This window comes from Chiloscyllium plagiosum, unplaced genomic scaffold (genome assembly GCF_037043375.1).
Source record: "Chiloscyllium plagiosum isolate Xiang-an unplaced genomic scaffold, Cpla_swu_hap1 HiC_scaffold_1, whole genome shotgun sequence".
Lineage (NCBI taxonomy): Eukaryota > Metazoa > Chordata > Chondrichthyes > Orectolobiformes > Hemiscylliidae > Chiloscyllium > Chiloscyllium plagiosum.
This window is the reverse complement of record NW_028270139.1, coordinates 174367111-174384126: the sequence shown is the minus strand read 5'-3', so window position 1 is coordinate 174384126 and position 17016 is coordinate 174367111.

Below are 17016 nucleotides of genomic sequence, written 5' to 3'. Positions count from 1 at the left end.
CCAGAGGACTTGTACCCCAAGTGACCATGGAGGACTCAAACCTCAATTAAACCCACCCAGGGGGACCAAACCCCAATACAGCACAGAGCACTTGAACCTCAATGAAACCCACCCACAGCACTCGAACCCCAATTAAACCCACCCAGGGAGCCTGAACAGCAATACAGCACAGAGCACTTGAACCTCAATTTAACCCACCGAGGGGACTCAAACCCCTATATTGCACAGTGCAGTCGAACCTCAGTTTAATGCAACCAGGGGACCTGAACCCCAATATTGTGAAGAGCACTGTATCCTCAATTTAACCCAGGGGACCTGAACCTCAATTGAACATGATGGAACTGAAGCTCAATTTAACCCACCCAGGGGACTCATACCCCAACATAGCAGAGAGTCATGGACCTCAATTTAACCCACCCAGGGGACTCAAACCCCAATACTGTGCGGAGACACGGATCTCAATTTCACCCACCCAGGGGATTCGAATCCCAATGCAACACAGAGAACCCGAACCTCAACTAAACCCACCCAGGGGATCGAACCCCAATACAGCGCAGAGCACTCGAACCTCAATTTAACCCACAGAGGGGACTCGAACCCTAATACAGCGCAGATCTCTCAAAACTCAATTAAACCCACCCAGGGGATTAAACCCCAATACAGCGCAGAGCACTCGAACCTCACTTTAACCCACAGAGGGGACTCGAACCCTAATACAGCGCAGAGCACTCGAACCTCAATTTAACCCACCCAGGGGACTCAAACCCCAATACTGTGCAGAGACACGGATCTCAATTAAACCCACCTAGGGGACTCGAACCCCAATACAGTGCAGAGCACTCGAACCTCAATTTAACCCACCCAGGGGACTCAAACCCCAATACTGTGCAGAGACACGGATCTCAACTAAACCCACCCAGGGGATTCGAATCCCAATACAGCGCAGAGCACTCGAACCTCAATTTAACCCACAGAGGGGACTCGAACCCCAACACAGCACAGATCTCTCAAAACTCAATTAAACCCACCCAGGGGACTGAAACCCCAATACTGCGCAGAGCACTCGAACCTCAATTAAACCCACCCAGGGGATTAAACCCCAATACAGTGCAGAGCACTCGAACCTCAATTAAACCCACCCAGGGGACTGAAACCGCAATACAGCGCAGAGCACTTGAACCTCAATTTAACCCACAGAGGGGACTCACACCCCAAAAGAGTGCAGAGCACTCGAATCTCAATTTAACCCACCAACGGGAACCAAACCCAATACTGCACAGAGAACGTGAACCTCAATTTAACCCACCCAGGGGACTCGGACCACAGTACTGCACAGAAGACCTGAACCTCATTTAAACCCACCCAGGGGACTCGGACTACATTAATGTGCAGAGCAATCAAATCTTAATTAAACCCACCCAGGGGACTCGAAACCCAATATAGCATGAAGCACTCAATCTTCAAATAAACTCACCCAGGAGACATGAACCCCAATACAGCGCAGAGCACCCGTACCTCAATTAAACCCACCCAGGGGACTCGTACCCAAACTGAACATGGAGGACTCAAACTTCAATTAAACCCACACAGGGGAACCGAACCCCAATACAGCGCAGAGCACTCGAACCTCAATTAAACCCACCCAGGGGACTCGAACCCCAATACAGCGCAGAGCACTCGAACCAAATTTAACGCACAAGGACACACGAACCCCAGCACAGCGCAGAGCACTCGAACCTCAATTTAACCCACCCAGAGGAACCTAACCCATTACAGCGCAGAGCACTCGAACCTCAATTAAACCCACCCAGGGGATTCTAATCCCAATACAGCGCAGAGCACTCGAACCTCAATTAAACCCACCCAGGGGATTCTAATCCCAATACAGCACAGAGCACCCGTACATCAATTAAACCCACCCAGGGGATTCTAATCCCAATACAGCACAGAGCACCCGTACCTCAATTAAACCCACCCAGGGGATTCTAATCCCAATACAGCACAGAGCACCCGTACCTCAATTAAACCCACCCAGGGGATTCTAATCCCAATACAGCGCAGAGCACTCGAACCTCAATTAAACCCACCCAGGGGATTCTAATCCCAATACAGCACAGAGCACCCGGACCTCAATTAAACCCACCCAGGGGATTCTAATCCCAATACAGCACAGAGCACCCGGACCTCAATTAAACCCACCCAGGGGATTCTAATCCCAATACAGCACAGAGCACCTGTACCTCAATTAAACCCACCCAGGGGATTCTAATCCCAATACAGCGCAGAGCACCCGTACCTCAATTAAACCCACCCAGGGGACTCGAACCCCAATACAGCGCAGAGCACTCGAACCAAATTTAACGCACAAGGACACACGAACCCCAGCACAGCGCAGAGCACTCGAACCTCAATTTAACCCACCCAGAGGAACCTAACCCATTACAGCGCAGAGCACTCGAACCTCAATTAAACCCACCCAGGGGATTCTAATCCCAATACAGCACAGAGCACCCGTACCTCAATTAAACCCACCCAAGGGATTCTAATCCCAATACAGCACAGAGCACCCGTACCTCAATTAAACCCACCCAGGGGATTCTAATCCCAATACAGCACAGAGCACTCGAACCTCAATTAAACCCACCCAGGGGATTCTAATCCCAATACAGCACAGAGCACCCGTACCTCAATTAAACCCACCCAGGGGATTCTAATCCCAATACAGCACAGAGCACCCGGACCTCAATTAAACCCACCCAGGGGATTCTAATCCCAATACAGCACAGAGCACCCGTACCTCAATTAAACCCACCCAGGGGATTCTAATCCCAATACAGCACAGAGCACCCGTACCTCAATTTAACCCACCCAGGGGATTCTAATCCCAATACAGCACAGAGCACCCGTACCACAATTAAACCCACCCAGGGGATTCTAATCCCAATACAGCACAGAGCACCCGTACCACAATTAAACCCACCCAGGGGATTCTAATCCCAATACAGCACAGAGCACCCGGACCTCAATTAAACCCACCCAGGGGATTCTAATCCCAATACAGCACAGAGCACCCGTACCTCAATTAAACCCATCCAGGGGATTCTAATCCCAATACAGCGCAGAGCACCCGTACCTCAATTAAACCCACCCAGGGGATTCTAATCCCAATACAGCGCAGAGCACCCGTACCTCAATTAAACCCACCCAGGGGATTCTAATCCCAATACAGCACAGAGCACCCGGACCTCAATTAAACCCACCCAGGGGATTCTAATCCCAATACAGCACAGAGCACCCGTACCTCAATTAAACCCACCCAGGGGATTCTAATCCCAATACAGCACAGAGCACCCGTACCTCAATTTAACCCACCCAGGGGATTCTAATCCCAATACAGCACAGAGCACCCGTACCTCAATTAAACCCACCCAGGGGATTCTAATCCCAATACAGCACAGAGCACCCGTACCACAATTAAACCCACCCAGGGGATTCTAATCCCAATACAGCACAGAGCACCCGTACCACAATTAAACCCACCCAGGGGATTCTAATCCCAATACAGCACAGAGCACCCGTACCTCAATTCAACCCACCCAGGGGATTCTAATCCCAATACAGCACAGAGCACCCGTACCTCAATTAAACCCACCCAGGGGATTCTAATCCCAATACAGCACAGAGCACTCGAACCTCAATTAAACCCACCCAGGGGATTCTAATCCCAATACAGCGCAGAGCACTCGAACCTCAATTTAACCCACCAAGGAGACTCAAATCACAGAGGAATTAAACGTCATTTAAACCCAGCCTGGGGACCCGAACCCCAATATAGCATGGAGCACTCAATCTTCAAATAATCTGACCCAGGGGACTCGAACCCTAACATAGCGCAGAGCACTCAAACCTTATTTCATCCACCCAGGGGTCTCAATCCCCAGTATAGCATTGAGCACACAATCTTCAAATAAACCAACACAGGGGACTCGAACTCCAATACAGCAAGGAGTACCCGAACCTCAATTAAACCCACCTAGGGGATCGAACCCCAATTAAACCCACCCAGGGACCCTGAACCCCAATACAGCACTGAACACTCGAATCTCAATTTAACCAACCCAGGGGATTGAACCCAATACAGCGCAGAGCACTCGAACCTCAATTTAACCCACCCAGGGGACTCGAACCCCAATACAGCGCAGAGCACTCGAACCTCAATTAAAGCCACCCAAGGTACTCAAAGCCCAATAGTGCATGGAGGACTCAAACTTCAATTAAACACTCAAAGGGGACTCGAACCCCAATACAGCGCAGAGCACTCGAACCTCAGTTTAACCCACCCAGGGGACTCGAACCCCAATACAGTGAAGAGCACTCGAACCTCAGTTTAACCCACCCGGGGACTCGAACCCCAATATTGTGAAGAGCATTCGATCCTCAGTTTAACCCACCTGGGGACTCGAACCCCAATATTGTGAAGAGCATTCGATCCTCAGTTTAACCCACCCGGGGACTCGAACCCCAATACAGTGCAGAGCACTCTAACCTCAGTTTAACCCACCCAGGGGACTCGAACCCCAATATAGTGAAGAGCATTCGATCCTCAGTTTAACCCACCTGGGGACTCGAACCCCAATATTGTGAAGAGCATTCGATCCTCAGTTTAACCCACCCGGGGACTCGAACCCCAATACAGTGCAGAGCACTCTAACCTCAGTTTAACCCACCCAGGGGACTCGAACCCCAATATAGTGAAGAGCATTCGATCCTCAGTTTAACCCACCCAGGGGACTCGAACCCCAATATTGTGAAGAGCATTCGATCCTCAGTTTAACCCACCCGGGGACTCGAACCCCAATACAGCGCAGAGCACTCTAACCTTAGTTTAACCCACCCAGGGGACTCGAACCCCAATATTGTGAAGAGCACTCGATCCTCAATTTAACCCGGGGACCCGAAGCCCAATTGAACATGGTGGAACTGACCCTCAATTTAACCCACCCAGGGGACTCGAACCCCAATACAACGCAGAGCACTGGAACCTCAATTAAACCCACCCAGGGGACTCGAACCCCAATACAACGCAGAGCACTGGAACCTCAATTAAACCCACCCAGGGGACTCGAACCCCAATACAACGCAGAGCACTGGAACCTCAATTAAACCCACCCAGGGGACTCGAACCCCAATACAACGCAGAGCACTGGAACCTCAATTAAACCCACCCAGGGGACTCGAACCCCAATACAACGCAGAGCACTGGAACCTCAATTAAACCCACCCAGGGGACTTGAATCCCAACACAGGACAGTGAACCCGAACCTCAATTAAACCCACAAGGACACTTGAACCACAATATAGTGCGGAATGCTTGAACCTCATCTCAAACCCCAATACTGTGCAGTGCAGTCGACCTCAATTTTACTCACCCAGGGGACCTGAACCCCAATAGTGCGAAGAGCACTTGATCCTCAATTTAACCCGGGGACTCGAACCCCAATTGTACATGGCGGAACTGAACCTCAATTTAACCCACCCAGGGGTCTCGAACCCCAATACAGTGCAGAGCACTCGAACCTCAATTAAACTCAACTAGGGGACTCGATCCCCAATACTGCAGAGAGCACACGGACCTCAATGTCACCCACCCAGGGGATTCGAATCCCAATAGACAATAGACAGTAGGTGCAGGAGTAGGCCATTCTGCCCTTCGAGCCAACATCACCATTCATTATGATCATGGCTGATCATCCTTAATCAGTATCCTGTTCCTGCCTTATCCCATAACCCTTGATTGCACCATCCTTAAGAGCTCTATCCAACTGTTTCTTCAAAGTATCCAGAGACTTGGCCTCCACAACCTTCTGGGGCAGAGCATTCCATCTACCACCACTCTCTGGGTGAAGAAGTTTCTCCTCAACTCTGTTCTAAGTGGCCTACCCCTTATTTTTAAACTGTGTCCTCTGGTTCAGGACTCACCCATCAGCGGAAACATGTTTCCTGCCTCCAGAGTGTCCAATCCTTAAATAATCTTATACGTCTCAATCCGATCCCCCCTCAGCCTTCAAAACTCAGCCCAGTCTCTCCAAACTTTCAGTGTAAGATAGTCGCAATTCCAGGAATTGACCTCATGAACCTACGCTGCACTCTCTCAATAGCCAGAATGTCTTTCATCAAATTTGGAGACCAAAACTGCAGGTGTGGTCTCACCAGGACCCTGTACAGCTGCAGAAGGACCTCTTTGCTTCGATATTCAATCCCTCTTATTATGAAGGCCAGCATGCTATTAGCTTTCTTCACTACCAGCTGTACCTGCATGCTTGCTTTCATTGACTGGTGTACAAGAACACCCAGATCTCTCTGTACTGCCCCTTTACCTCATTCCTGAAGAAGGGCCTGTGCCCGAAACGTCGAATCTCCTGTTCCCTGGATGCTGCCTGACCTGCTGTGCTGTTCCAGCAATAAAGTTTCAACTTTGATCTCCAGCATCTGCAGACCTCACTTTCTCCTCGAAGATTTCAACCTACTGCGAATCCTCTTACAAGGATGCCTTCCTTGAAGAAGCTCTCTGCCTCTCTCTACAGTCATTCCTGAAGAAGGGCCTGTGCCCGAAACGTCGAATCTCCTGTTCCCTGGATGCTGCCTGACCTGCTGTGCTGTTCCAGCAATAAAGTTTCAACCCTTTACCTAACCTGACTCCATTTAGGTAGTATTCTGCCTTCCTGTTCTTGCCACCAAAGTGGATAACCATACATTTATCCACATTAAACTACATCTGCCATGTATCCGTCCACTCACCTAGCCTATCCAGGTCACCCTGTAACCTCCTAAAATCCTCCTCACATTTCACCCTGCCACCCAGCTTTGTGTCATCAGCAAATTTGCTAATGTTACTATTAATACCATCATCTATATTATTAATATATATTGTAAAACGCTGCAGTTCCAATACTGATCCCTGCGGTACCCCACTGGTCATGACCTGCCATTCCGAAATTGAGCCGTTTATCACTACTCTTTGTCTCCTGTCAGTCAACCAACTTTCAATCCAAGTCAGTATTTTGCCCCCAATACCATGCGCCCTAATTTTGCTCACTAACCTCCTATGTGGGACTTTATCAAAGGCTTTCTGAAAGTCCAGGTACACTACATCCACTGGATCTCCTTTGTCCATCTTCAGAGTTACATCCTTAAAAACTTCCAGAAGATTAGTCAAGCATGATTTCCTCTTCATAAATCCATGCTGACTCTGACCTATCCTGTCACTGCTATCCAGATGTGTCATAATTTCGTCCTTTATAATTGACTCCAGCATTTTTCCCACCACTGAGGTCAGACTAACTGGTCTATAATTCTCTGTTTTCTCTCTCCCTCCTTTCATAAAAAGTGGGACAATATTAGCCACCCTCCAATCTGCAGGAACTGATCCTGATTCTATAAAACATTGGAAAATAATCACCAATGTATCCATGATTTCTCGAGCCACCTCCTTCAGTACCCTGGGATGCAGACCATCAGGGCCCGGGGACTTATCAACCTTCAGACCTAACAGTCTCTCCAACACCATTTCCTGCCTAATATAAATTCCCTTCAGTTCAGGTCCTTCAGCCACTATTACATCTGAGAGGTTGCTCGTGTCTTCCCCAGTGAACACAGATCTGAAGTACCAATTCAATTCTTCTGCCATTTCTTTGTTCCCCGTAATATATTCCCCTGTTTCTGTCTTCAAGGGCCCAGTTTTAGTCTTAACCATTTTTTTCGCTTTCACATACCGACAAAAGCTTTTACTATCCTCCTTTATATTTTTGGCCAGTTTACCTTCGTACCTTATTTTTTTTCTGCGTATTTCCTTCTTAATAATCCTCTGTTGTTCTTTAAAAGCTTCCCAGTCCTCTGATTTTCCACTCATCTTTGCTATGTTATACCTTTTCCCTTTTGTCTTTATATGGTCCTTAACTTCCCTCGTCAGCCACAGCTGCCCCTGCCTTCTCTTAGGATCTTTCTTCCTTTTTGGAATGAACTGATCCTGCATCTTCTGCATTATACCCAGAAATACCTGCCATTGTTCCTCCACTGTCATCCCTGCTAAGGTATTGCACCATTGTACTTTGGCCAGCTCCTCCCTCATCGCTCCATAGTTCCCTTTATTCAACTGAAATATTGTCACTTCCGATTCTACCCTCTCCCTTTCAAACTGCAGATTAAAGCTTATTGTATTATGGTCACTACCTCCTAATGGCTCCTTTACTTCGACGTCCCTGATCAAATCCAGTTCATTGCACAACACCAGATCCAGAATTCCCTTCTCCCTGGTCAGCTCCAGCACTAGCTGTTCTAAGAATCCATCTCGGAGGCACTCCACAAACTCCCTTTCTTGGGGTCCAGTAACATCCTAATTCTCCCAGTCTACCTGCATGTTGAAATCCTCCATAACAACTGTAGTAATATCTTTGCGACAGGCCAATTTCAGCTTCTGATTCAACTTACATCCGACATCCAGACTACAGTTTGGGGGCCTGTAGATAACTCCCAAGAGGGTCTTTCTACCCTTAGAATTTCTCAGCTCTATCCACACTGACTCTACACCCTGGATTAGTGGTGCTGGAAGAGCACAGTAGTTCAGGCAGCATCCAAGGAGCAGCGAAATCGACGTTTCGGGCAAAAGCCCCCGATTCTAGGTCCCCCCACGCTAGGGACTGAATATCATTCCTTACCAACATGGCCACCCCACCCCCTCTGCCCGTCAGTCTGTCCTTACGATAGCACGTATAGCCTTGAATATTCATTTCCCAGGCCCTGTCCACTTGAACCCACGTCTCAGTTATCCCCACAATATCGTAACTGCCAATTTCCAAATGAGCCTCAAGCTCATCCACCTTTTTTCTAATATTTTTAATTTGCTACTGCCCTCACCCTTCCTATCAATCCCTAGTTCACTTGATCTTACCGCATGATCCTCTTTTGAATTTTCTGCTCCATTGATTCCATTGTCTTTCTTAATTTCTCTTGTTCTAACTTTCCCTTTAACTTCCTTCTTAAACTTCCAGCTTGTCCCCTCCCCCCCGCTATTTAGTTTAAACACAGCTGTGTTGCAGTAGCAAAGCTACCTGCCAGAATGCTGGCCCCCCACCTATTAAGGTGCAACCCGTCCTTCTTGTATAATTTATCCTTACTGCTAAACATACCCCAGTGATCCAAGAATTTAAATCCTTGCTTCCTGCACCAGTTCCCCAGCCACACGTTCAAGTCCATTATCTTCCTGTTCCTAGTCCTCTCCAGCCCGAGGAACTGGAAGCAAACCTGAGATAACCACCCTGGACATCCTGCTTTTCAGCCGCCTTCCGAGTTCTCCGAAGTCCTGCTGTAGAATGTCCCTCCTCTTCTTCCCGACATCATTTGTGCCGACATGTACCACCACCTCTGGCTCTTCACCTTCGCCCTTGAGGATTTCTTGCACTCTGTCTGTGATGTCCATAATCCTGGCACCAGGAAGGCAACACACCATCTCAAATCCCACCTGTGCCACAGAAACCCCTCTCAGTCCTTCTCACTATGAAGTCCCCTATTACTACGGCTCTGTGTTATGACTCCGCGGCTCTGCCTCCACACCAATTTCTGATTGGCAGACCTGACGCCTGTCTCTACGGTTTCCAAGAGATTCAACCTGTTCCTGACAGGTACTTCCCCCAGGGTCTCTTGCACCTGTCTCATCTGCCTTCCTCATCGTCTTCTCCCTTCTACTCTCTTCTGATATGCTCAGTGTAATCACCTCGCTGAAGGTCCTGTCTAGAAAGATCTCATTCTCTCGGATGAGCCTGAGGTCATCTCGTTCTTTCTTCAGTGCTGCAATATGCTCTGTCAGTAGCTGAACGTGCACACACTTTCCACAGTTATACGAGCCAGCTACACCAGAGTCCCTGACCTCCCACATCATACACGCAGTACCCTGAATCAGCATGGCAGTCATGTCTTCACCCTCTTCAACTGTGGCCTAATCACTTCTCTCAACTTCTTTTTCGAAGACTCCTGAGCCAAACACTCGTCCTTTTCTCAACAGACACTTCCCTCGACCCCTGTGTTTTGTTGCAAGTCTGTGGACTTTTAATTTAGGTTAGAGGAGGCCCTACTGTGTAGGACCTGAGGCCTAGAACAAACCTACTTAAATAACACTCACCCACCTTCCCAACAGCCTCTGCACTCCAACTTCAGTTCTGCCCAGCTCCTCTCTGCTGCACAGAGAACTCGAACCTCAATTAAACCCACCCAGGGGATTGAACCCCAATACAGCGCAGAGCACTTGAACCTCACTTTAACCCACAGAGGGGACTCGAACCCCAATGCAGCACAGGGCACTCGAACCTCAATTAAACCCACCCACGGGATTGAACCCCAACGCTGTCCTGAGCACTCGATCCTCAATTTAGCCCACCCAGGGGATTCAAACCAAAATACTGCACAGAGCACTTGAACTCCAATTTAACCCACTGCGGGATCTCGAACCCCAATAAATGCAGAGCATTCGAACCTCAACTTAACTCACTGAGGGGACCCGAACCCCAATACAGCACAGATCTCTCCAACTTCAATTTAACCCACCCAGGGGATTGAACCCCAATACATCGCAGAGCACTTGAACCTCAATTAAACCCACACTGGGGACCCAAATACCAATACAGCGCAGTGAACTCGAACCAAAATTTAACCCACAAGGACACGCGAACCCCAATACAGCGCAGAACACTTGAACCTCAATTTAACCCACTCAGGGGACTCGAACCCCAATACTGCACAAAGGACCCGAATCTCATTTAAACCACCAAGGGGACATTTACCCCCAACACAGCGCAGAACACTTAAACCTCAATTTAACCCACAGAGGGGACTCGAACCCCAACACAGCGCAGAGCACATGATCCTCAATTTAACCCGCAGAGGGGACTCGAACCCCAACACAGCGCAGAGCACATGATCCGTAATTTAACCCGCAGAGGGGACTCGAACCCCAACACAGCGCAGAGCACATGATCCTCAATTTAACCCACAGAGGGGACTCGAACCCCAACACAGCGCAGAGCACATGATCCTCAATTTAACCCGCAGAGGGGACTCGATCGCCAATTCTGCACAGAGGACAAGGACCTCATTTAAACCCAGCCTGGGGACTCGAACTCCAATATAGCATGGAGCACTCAATCTTCAAATAATCCGACCGAGGGGACTTGAACCCCAATACTGCGCAGTGCAGTTGAACCTCAATTAAACCCATGCAGCGGTCTCGAACCCAACACTGCATAGAGCTCTCGAACATCAATTTACCACAACTAGGGGATTCAAACCCCAATATTGCGCAGAGCGCTCGAACCTCAATTAAACCCACCCAGGGGATTGAACCCCAACACTATCCTGAGCACTCAATCCTCAATTTAGCTCACCCAGGGGACTCGAACCCCATTACTACAAAGAGCACTTGAAGCTCAGTTTAACCTACTGAGGGATCTCGAACCCCAATAAAGTGCAGAGCACTTGAACCTCAACTTAACCCACCCAGGGGATTGAACCCCAATACAGCACAGAGCACTTGAACCTCAATTAAAACCACCCAGGGGACACGAGTACCAATAAAGCACAGTGAACTTGAACCAAAATTTAACCCACAAGGACACTTGAACCCCAATACAGCGCAGAACATTTGAACCTCAATTTAACCCACTCAGGGGACACGAACTCCAATACAGCGTGGAGGGCTCGAACATCAATTAAACCCACCCACGGGACTCGAACCCCAATTAAACCCACACAGCGGAATTAAACCCCAACAATGCACAGAGGACTGAAGCCCAGAGTTAATCCACCCTTGAACCCCAAGACTACGGAGAGCACTTGAACCTCAATTAAACTCACCCGGGGGACTCAAAACCCAATAGTGCACGGACGACTCGTATGTCAATTTAACTACCCAGGGGACAGAGCACAGAGTGTGGCCCTCAGCTAAGGCAGGGCTGACTGTAAAGAGGTTAGGTGCCGGCGGATTGCTGCAAGCCTCCCGACGTCCCCAACAGTACCCTTCCACCGACACGCTCATTCGTTTGGCTGAACTGGTCCTCACCCTTAACAATTTCTCCTTTGAATCCTCCCACTTCCTCCAGACCAAAGGGGTAGCTATGGGCACACGTATGGGCCCCAGCTATGCCTGTCTCTTTGTTGGCTACGTAGAACAGTTGATCTTCCGTAATTACACCGGCACCACTCCCCACCTCTTCCTCCGCTACATTGATGACTGCATTGGCACCACCTCGTGCTCCCACGAGGAGGTTAAGCAATTCATCAACTTCACCAACACATTCCACCCTGACCTTAAATTTACCCGGACCATCTCTGACACCTCCCTCCCCTTCCTGGACCTTTCCATCTCCATTAATGACGACCGACTTGACACTGACATTTTTTACAAACCCACCCACTCCCACAGCTACCTGGATTACACCTCTTCCCACCCTATCTCTTGCAAAAATGCCATCCCGTATTCCCAATTCCTCTGCCTCCACCGGATCTGCTCCCAGGAGGACCAGTTTCACCACAGAACACACCGGATGGCCTCCTAATTTAGAGACCGCAATTTCCCTTCCCACGTGGTTAAAGATGCCCTCCAACGCATCTCATCCACATCCCGCACCTCCGCCCTCAGACCCCACCCCTCCAACCGTAACAAGGGCAGAACGCCCCTGGTGCTCACCTTCCACCCTACCAACCTTCGCATAAACCGACATTTCCGCCACCTCGAAACAGACCACATCACCAGGGATATATTTCCCTCCCCAACTCTTTCCGCCTTCCGCAAAGACCGTTCCCTCCGTGACTACCTGGTCAGGACCACACCCCCCTACGACCCACCCTCCCATCCTGGCACCGTCCCCTGCCACCGCAGGAACTGTAAAACTTGCGCCCACACCTCCTCCCTCACCTCCATCCAAGGCCCTAACGGAGCCTTCCACATCCAAAGTTTTACCTGCACATCCACTAATATCATTTATTGTATCCGTTGCTCCCGATGCGGTCTCCTCTACTTTGGGGAGACTGGGCGCCTCCTAGCAGAGCGCTTTAGGGAATATCTCCGGACACCCGCACCAATCAATCACACCGCCCCGTGGCCCAGCATTTCAACTCCCCCTCCCACTCTGCCGAGGACATGGAGGTCCTGCGCCTCCTTCACCGCTGCTCCCTCATCACCAGACGCCTGGAGGAAGAACACCTCATCTTCCACCTCGGAACACTTCAACCCCAGGGCATCAATGTGGACTTCAACAGTTTCCTCATTTCCCCTTCCCCCACCTCACCCTAGTTCTAAACTTCCAGCTCAGCACTGTCCCCATGACTTGTCCAGACTTGTCCGACCTGCCTATCTCCTTTTCCACCTATCCACTCCACCCTCTCCTCCCTGACCTATCACCTTCATCCCCTCCCCCACTCACCCATTGAACTCTTTGCTACTTTCTCCCCACCCCCACCCTCCTCTGGCTTATCTCTCCACGCTTCAGGCTCACTGCCTTTATTCCTGATGAATGGCTTTTGCCCGAAACGTCGATTTCGAAGCTCCTCGGATGCTGCCTGAACTGCTGTGCTCTTCCAGCACCACTGATCCAGAATCTGGTTTCCAGCATCTGCAGTCATTGTTTTTACCTCATCAATTGCACATACCCATGGGATTCAAACCCCAATAGTGCACAGAGGACTCAATCCCAATACTGCGCAGAGGACTTGAACCTCAATTAAACCCACCCAGGGGTCTCGAACCCCAATACTGCGCAGAGCACTCGATCCTCAGTTTAAACCAACCCAGGGGTCTCGAACCCCAATACTGCGCAGAGCACTCGAACCTCAATTTAACCAACCCAGGGGTCTCGAACCCCAATACTGCGCAGAGCACTCGAACCTCAATTTAACCAACCCAGGGGTCTCGAACACAAATTGAACATGGAGGACTTGAACCTCAATTTAACCTCCCCAGGGGTTTGAACCCCAATACTGCACAGAGCAGTCAAACATCAATTTAACACACCCAGGAAACTCGAACCACAAATCAGCATAGAGCACTCGAACCTCAATTTAAAACACCCATGGGACTCCAAACCCCATTGAACATGGAGGACTCGAACATCAATTAATCTACCCAGAGGATTGAACCCCAATACAGCGCAGAGCACACCATCCTCAATTTGACCCACCCAAGGATCTCGAACCCCAATACAGCGCAGAGCACTCGAACCTCAGTTAAACCCACCCAGGGGACTCAAACCCCAACACAGCACAGACCAGTCAGTCAATCATCAATTAAACCCAACCAGAGCATTCGAACCTCAATTAAACCTATCCAGTGGCCCCGAACCCCAATACAGCGCAGACACTTGAACCTCAATTTAATCCACTGAGGGACCTCGAACCCCAATACAGCGCAGAGCGCTCAAACATCAATTTAAACCACCCAGGGAATTCAAACCGCAGTACTGCACAGAGGCCTCGAAACTCAATTAAACCCACACAGGGGACTTGAACCCCAACACAGCGTGGAGGGCTCGATCATCAATTACACCGAGCCAGGGGACTCGTACCCCAATAGTGCACAGAGGACCCAATCCCAATACTGCACGGAGGACTCAAACCTCAATTAAACCCACCCAGGGGATCGAACCCCAATACAGCGCAGAGCACTTGAACCTCAATTAAACCCACACAGGGAACTTGAAAACTGCAATAGTGCACAGAGGACTCAATCCCAATACTGCACGGAGGACTCAAACCTCAATTAAACCCACCCAGGGGATCGAACCCCAATACAGCGCAGAGCACTCGAACCTCAAGTCAACCAACCCAGGGGTATCGAACACCAGTTGAACATGGAGGACTCGAACCTCAATTAAACCTACCCAGGGGACTGGAACCCTAATACAGTGCAGAACACTCAACTCAACTAAACCCACCCAGGGGTCTCGAACCCCAACACAGCACAGAGCACTCGAACCTCAATTTAACCGACACAGGGGACTCGAACCCCAACACAGCACAGAGCACTCGAACCTCAATTTAACCTACACAGGGGACTTGAACCCCAACACAGCACAGAGCACTCGAACCGCAATTTAAAGCACCCAGGGGACTTGAAACCCCATTAAACATGGAGGACTTGAACATCAATTAATCCACCCAGAGGATTGAACCCCAATACTGTACAGAGCACTCAAACCTCATTTAAATCCACCCAGGGGACTCGAACCCCAATACAGCACAGAGCACTCGAACCTCAATTTAACCTACACAGGGGACTCGAACCCCAATACAGCACAGAGCACTCGAACCCCAATTTAACCCACAAGGACACTCGAACCCTAATACAGTGCAGAACGCTTGAACCTCAATTTAATCCACTGAGAGGACTCAAACCCCAATACTGCGCAGAGCGCTCAAACATCAATTTAAACCACCCAGGGGATTCAAACCGCAGTACTGCACAGAGGCCTCAAAACTCAATTAAACCCACACAGGGGACTCGAACCCCAATTAAACCCATCCTGGGGTCTCAAACCCCAGTACAATGCAGAGCACTCAAAACTCAATTTAACCCACCCACGGGACTTGAACCCCAACGCAGCACAGACAAGTTGAACATCAATTAAACCCAACCAGAGCATTCGAACCTCAAATAAACCTACCCAGTGGCCCCAAACCCCAATACAGCGCAGAGCACTCGGACCTCAATTTAATCCACTGAGGGACCTCGAACCCCAAGACAGTGCAGAGTGCTCAAACATCAATTTAAACCACCCAGGGAATTCAAACCGCAGTACTGCACAGAGCCCTCAAAACTCAATTAACCCGACACAGGGGACTCGAACCCCAAAACAGTGCAGAGAACTCGTACCTCAAATAAACCCACTAGGGGACTCAGCCCCAACACAGCGCAGAGCACTTGAATTTCAATTAAACCCACCCCAGGGATTGAACCCCAATATTGTGCACTGCACTCAAATCTCAATTTAACCCACACAGGTGACTCAAACCCCAATACTGCGCAGAGCACACGAACCTCAATTTAACTACCCAGGGGACCCGAGCCCCAATTGAACATGGAGGACTCGTACCTCAATTAGACCCACCCAGGGACTCGAACCCCAATATAGCACAGAGCACTCGAACCTCAATTAAATCCACCCCGGAGATTGAACCCCAATACTGCACAGAGCACTCAAACCTCAATTTAACCCACCCAGAGGACTCAAAGCACAGGACTGTGCAGAGCACTCGAACCTGAATTAAACGCACACAGGGGTCTCGAGACCCCAATACAGCGCAGAACACTTGAACCTCAATTAAACACATTTAGCAGATTGAACTGCAACACTGTGCAGATCACTTCATCCTCAATTTTGCCCACCCAGAGAACTCAAACCCCGACTTAACATGGAGGACTCAAACCTCAATTCAACCCACCCAGGGGGACTCAAACCTCAATTAAACCCACCCAGGGAACTCGAAACCCCATTGGACATGGAGGACTCGTATCTCAATTAAACTGTGCAGAGCACTTAAACTCAATTGCTGTGCAGAGCCCTCGATCCTCAGTTTAAACCAACCAGGGGACTCGAACCCCAATACTGCGCAGAGCATTTGAACCTCAATTGAATTCACACAGGGGACTCAAACCCTAATACGGTGCAGAGTAGTCGAACATCAATTCAAAACCCAACCAGAGCACTCGAACCTCAATTTAATCCACTGAGGGACGTCGTACCCCAATGCAATGCAGAACGCTCAAACGTCAATGTAAACCACCCAGGGGATTCAAACCGCAGTACTGTGCAGAGCCCTTGAAACTCAATTAAACCCTGGTATTCCTGATGAAGGGCTTTTGCCTGAAACGTTGATTTTACTGCTCCTCGGATGCTGCCTGAACTGCTGTGCTTTTCCAGCACCACTAATCCAGAATCTGGTTTCCAACATCTGCAGTCATTGTTTTTACCTACT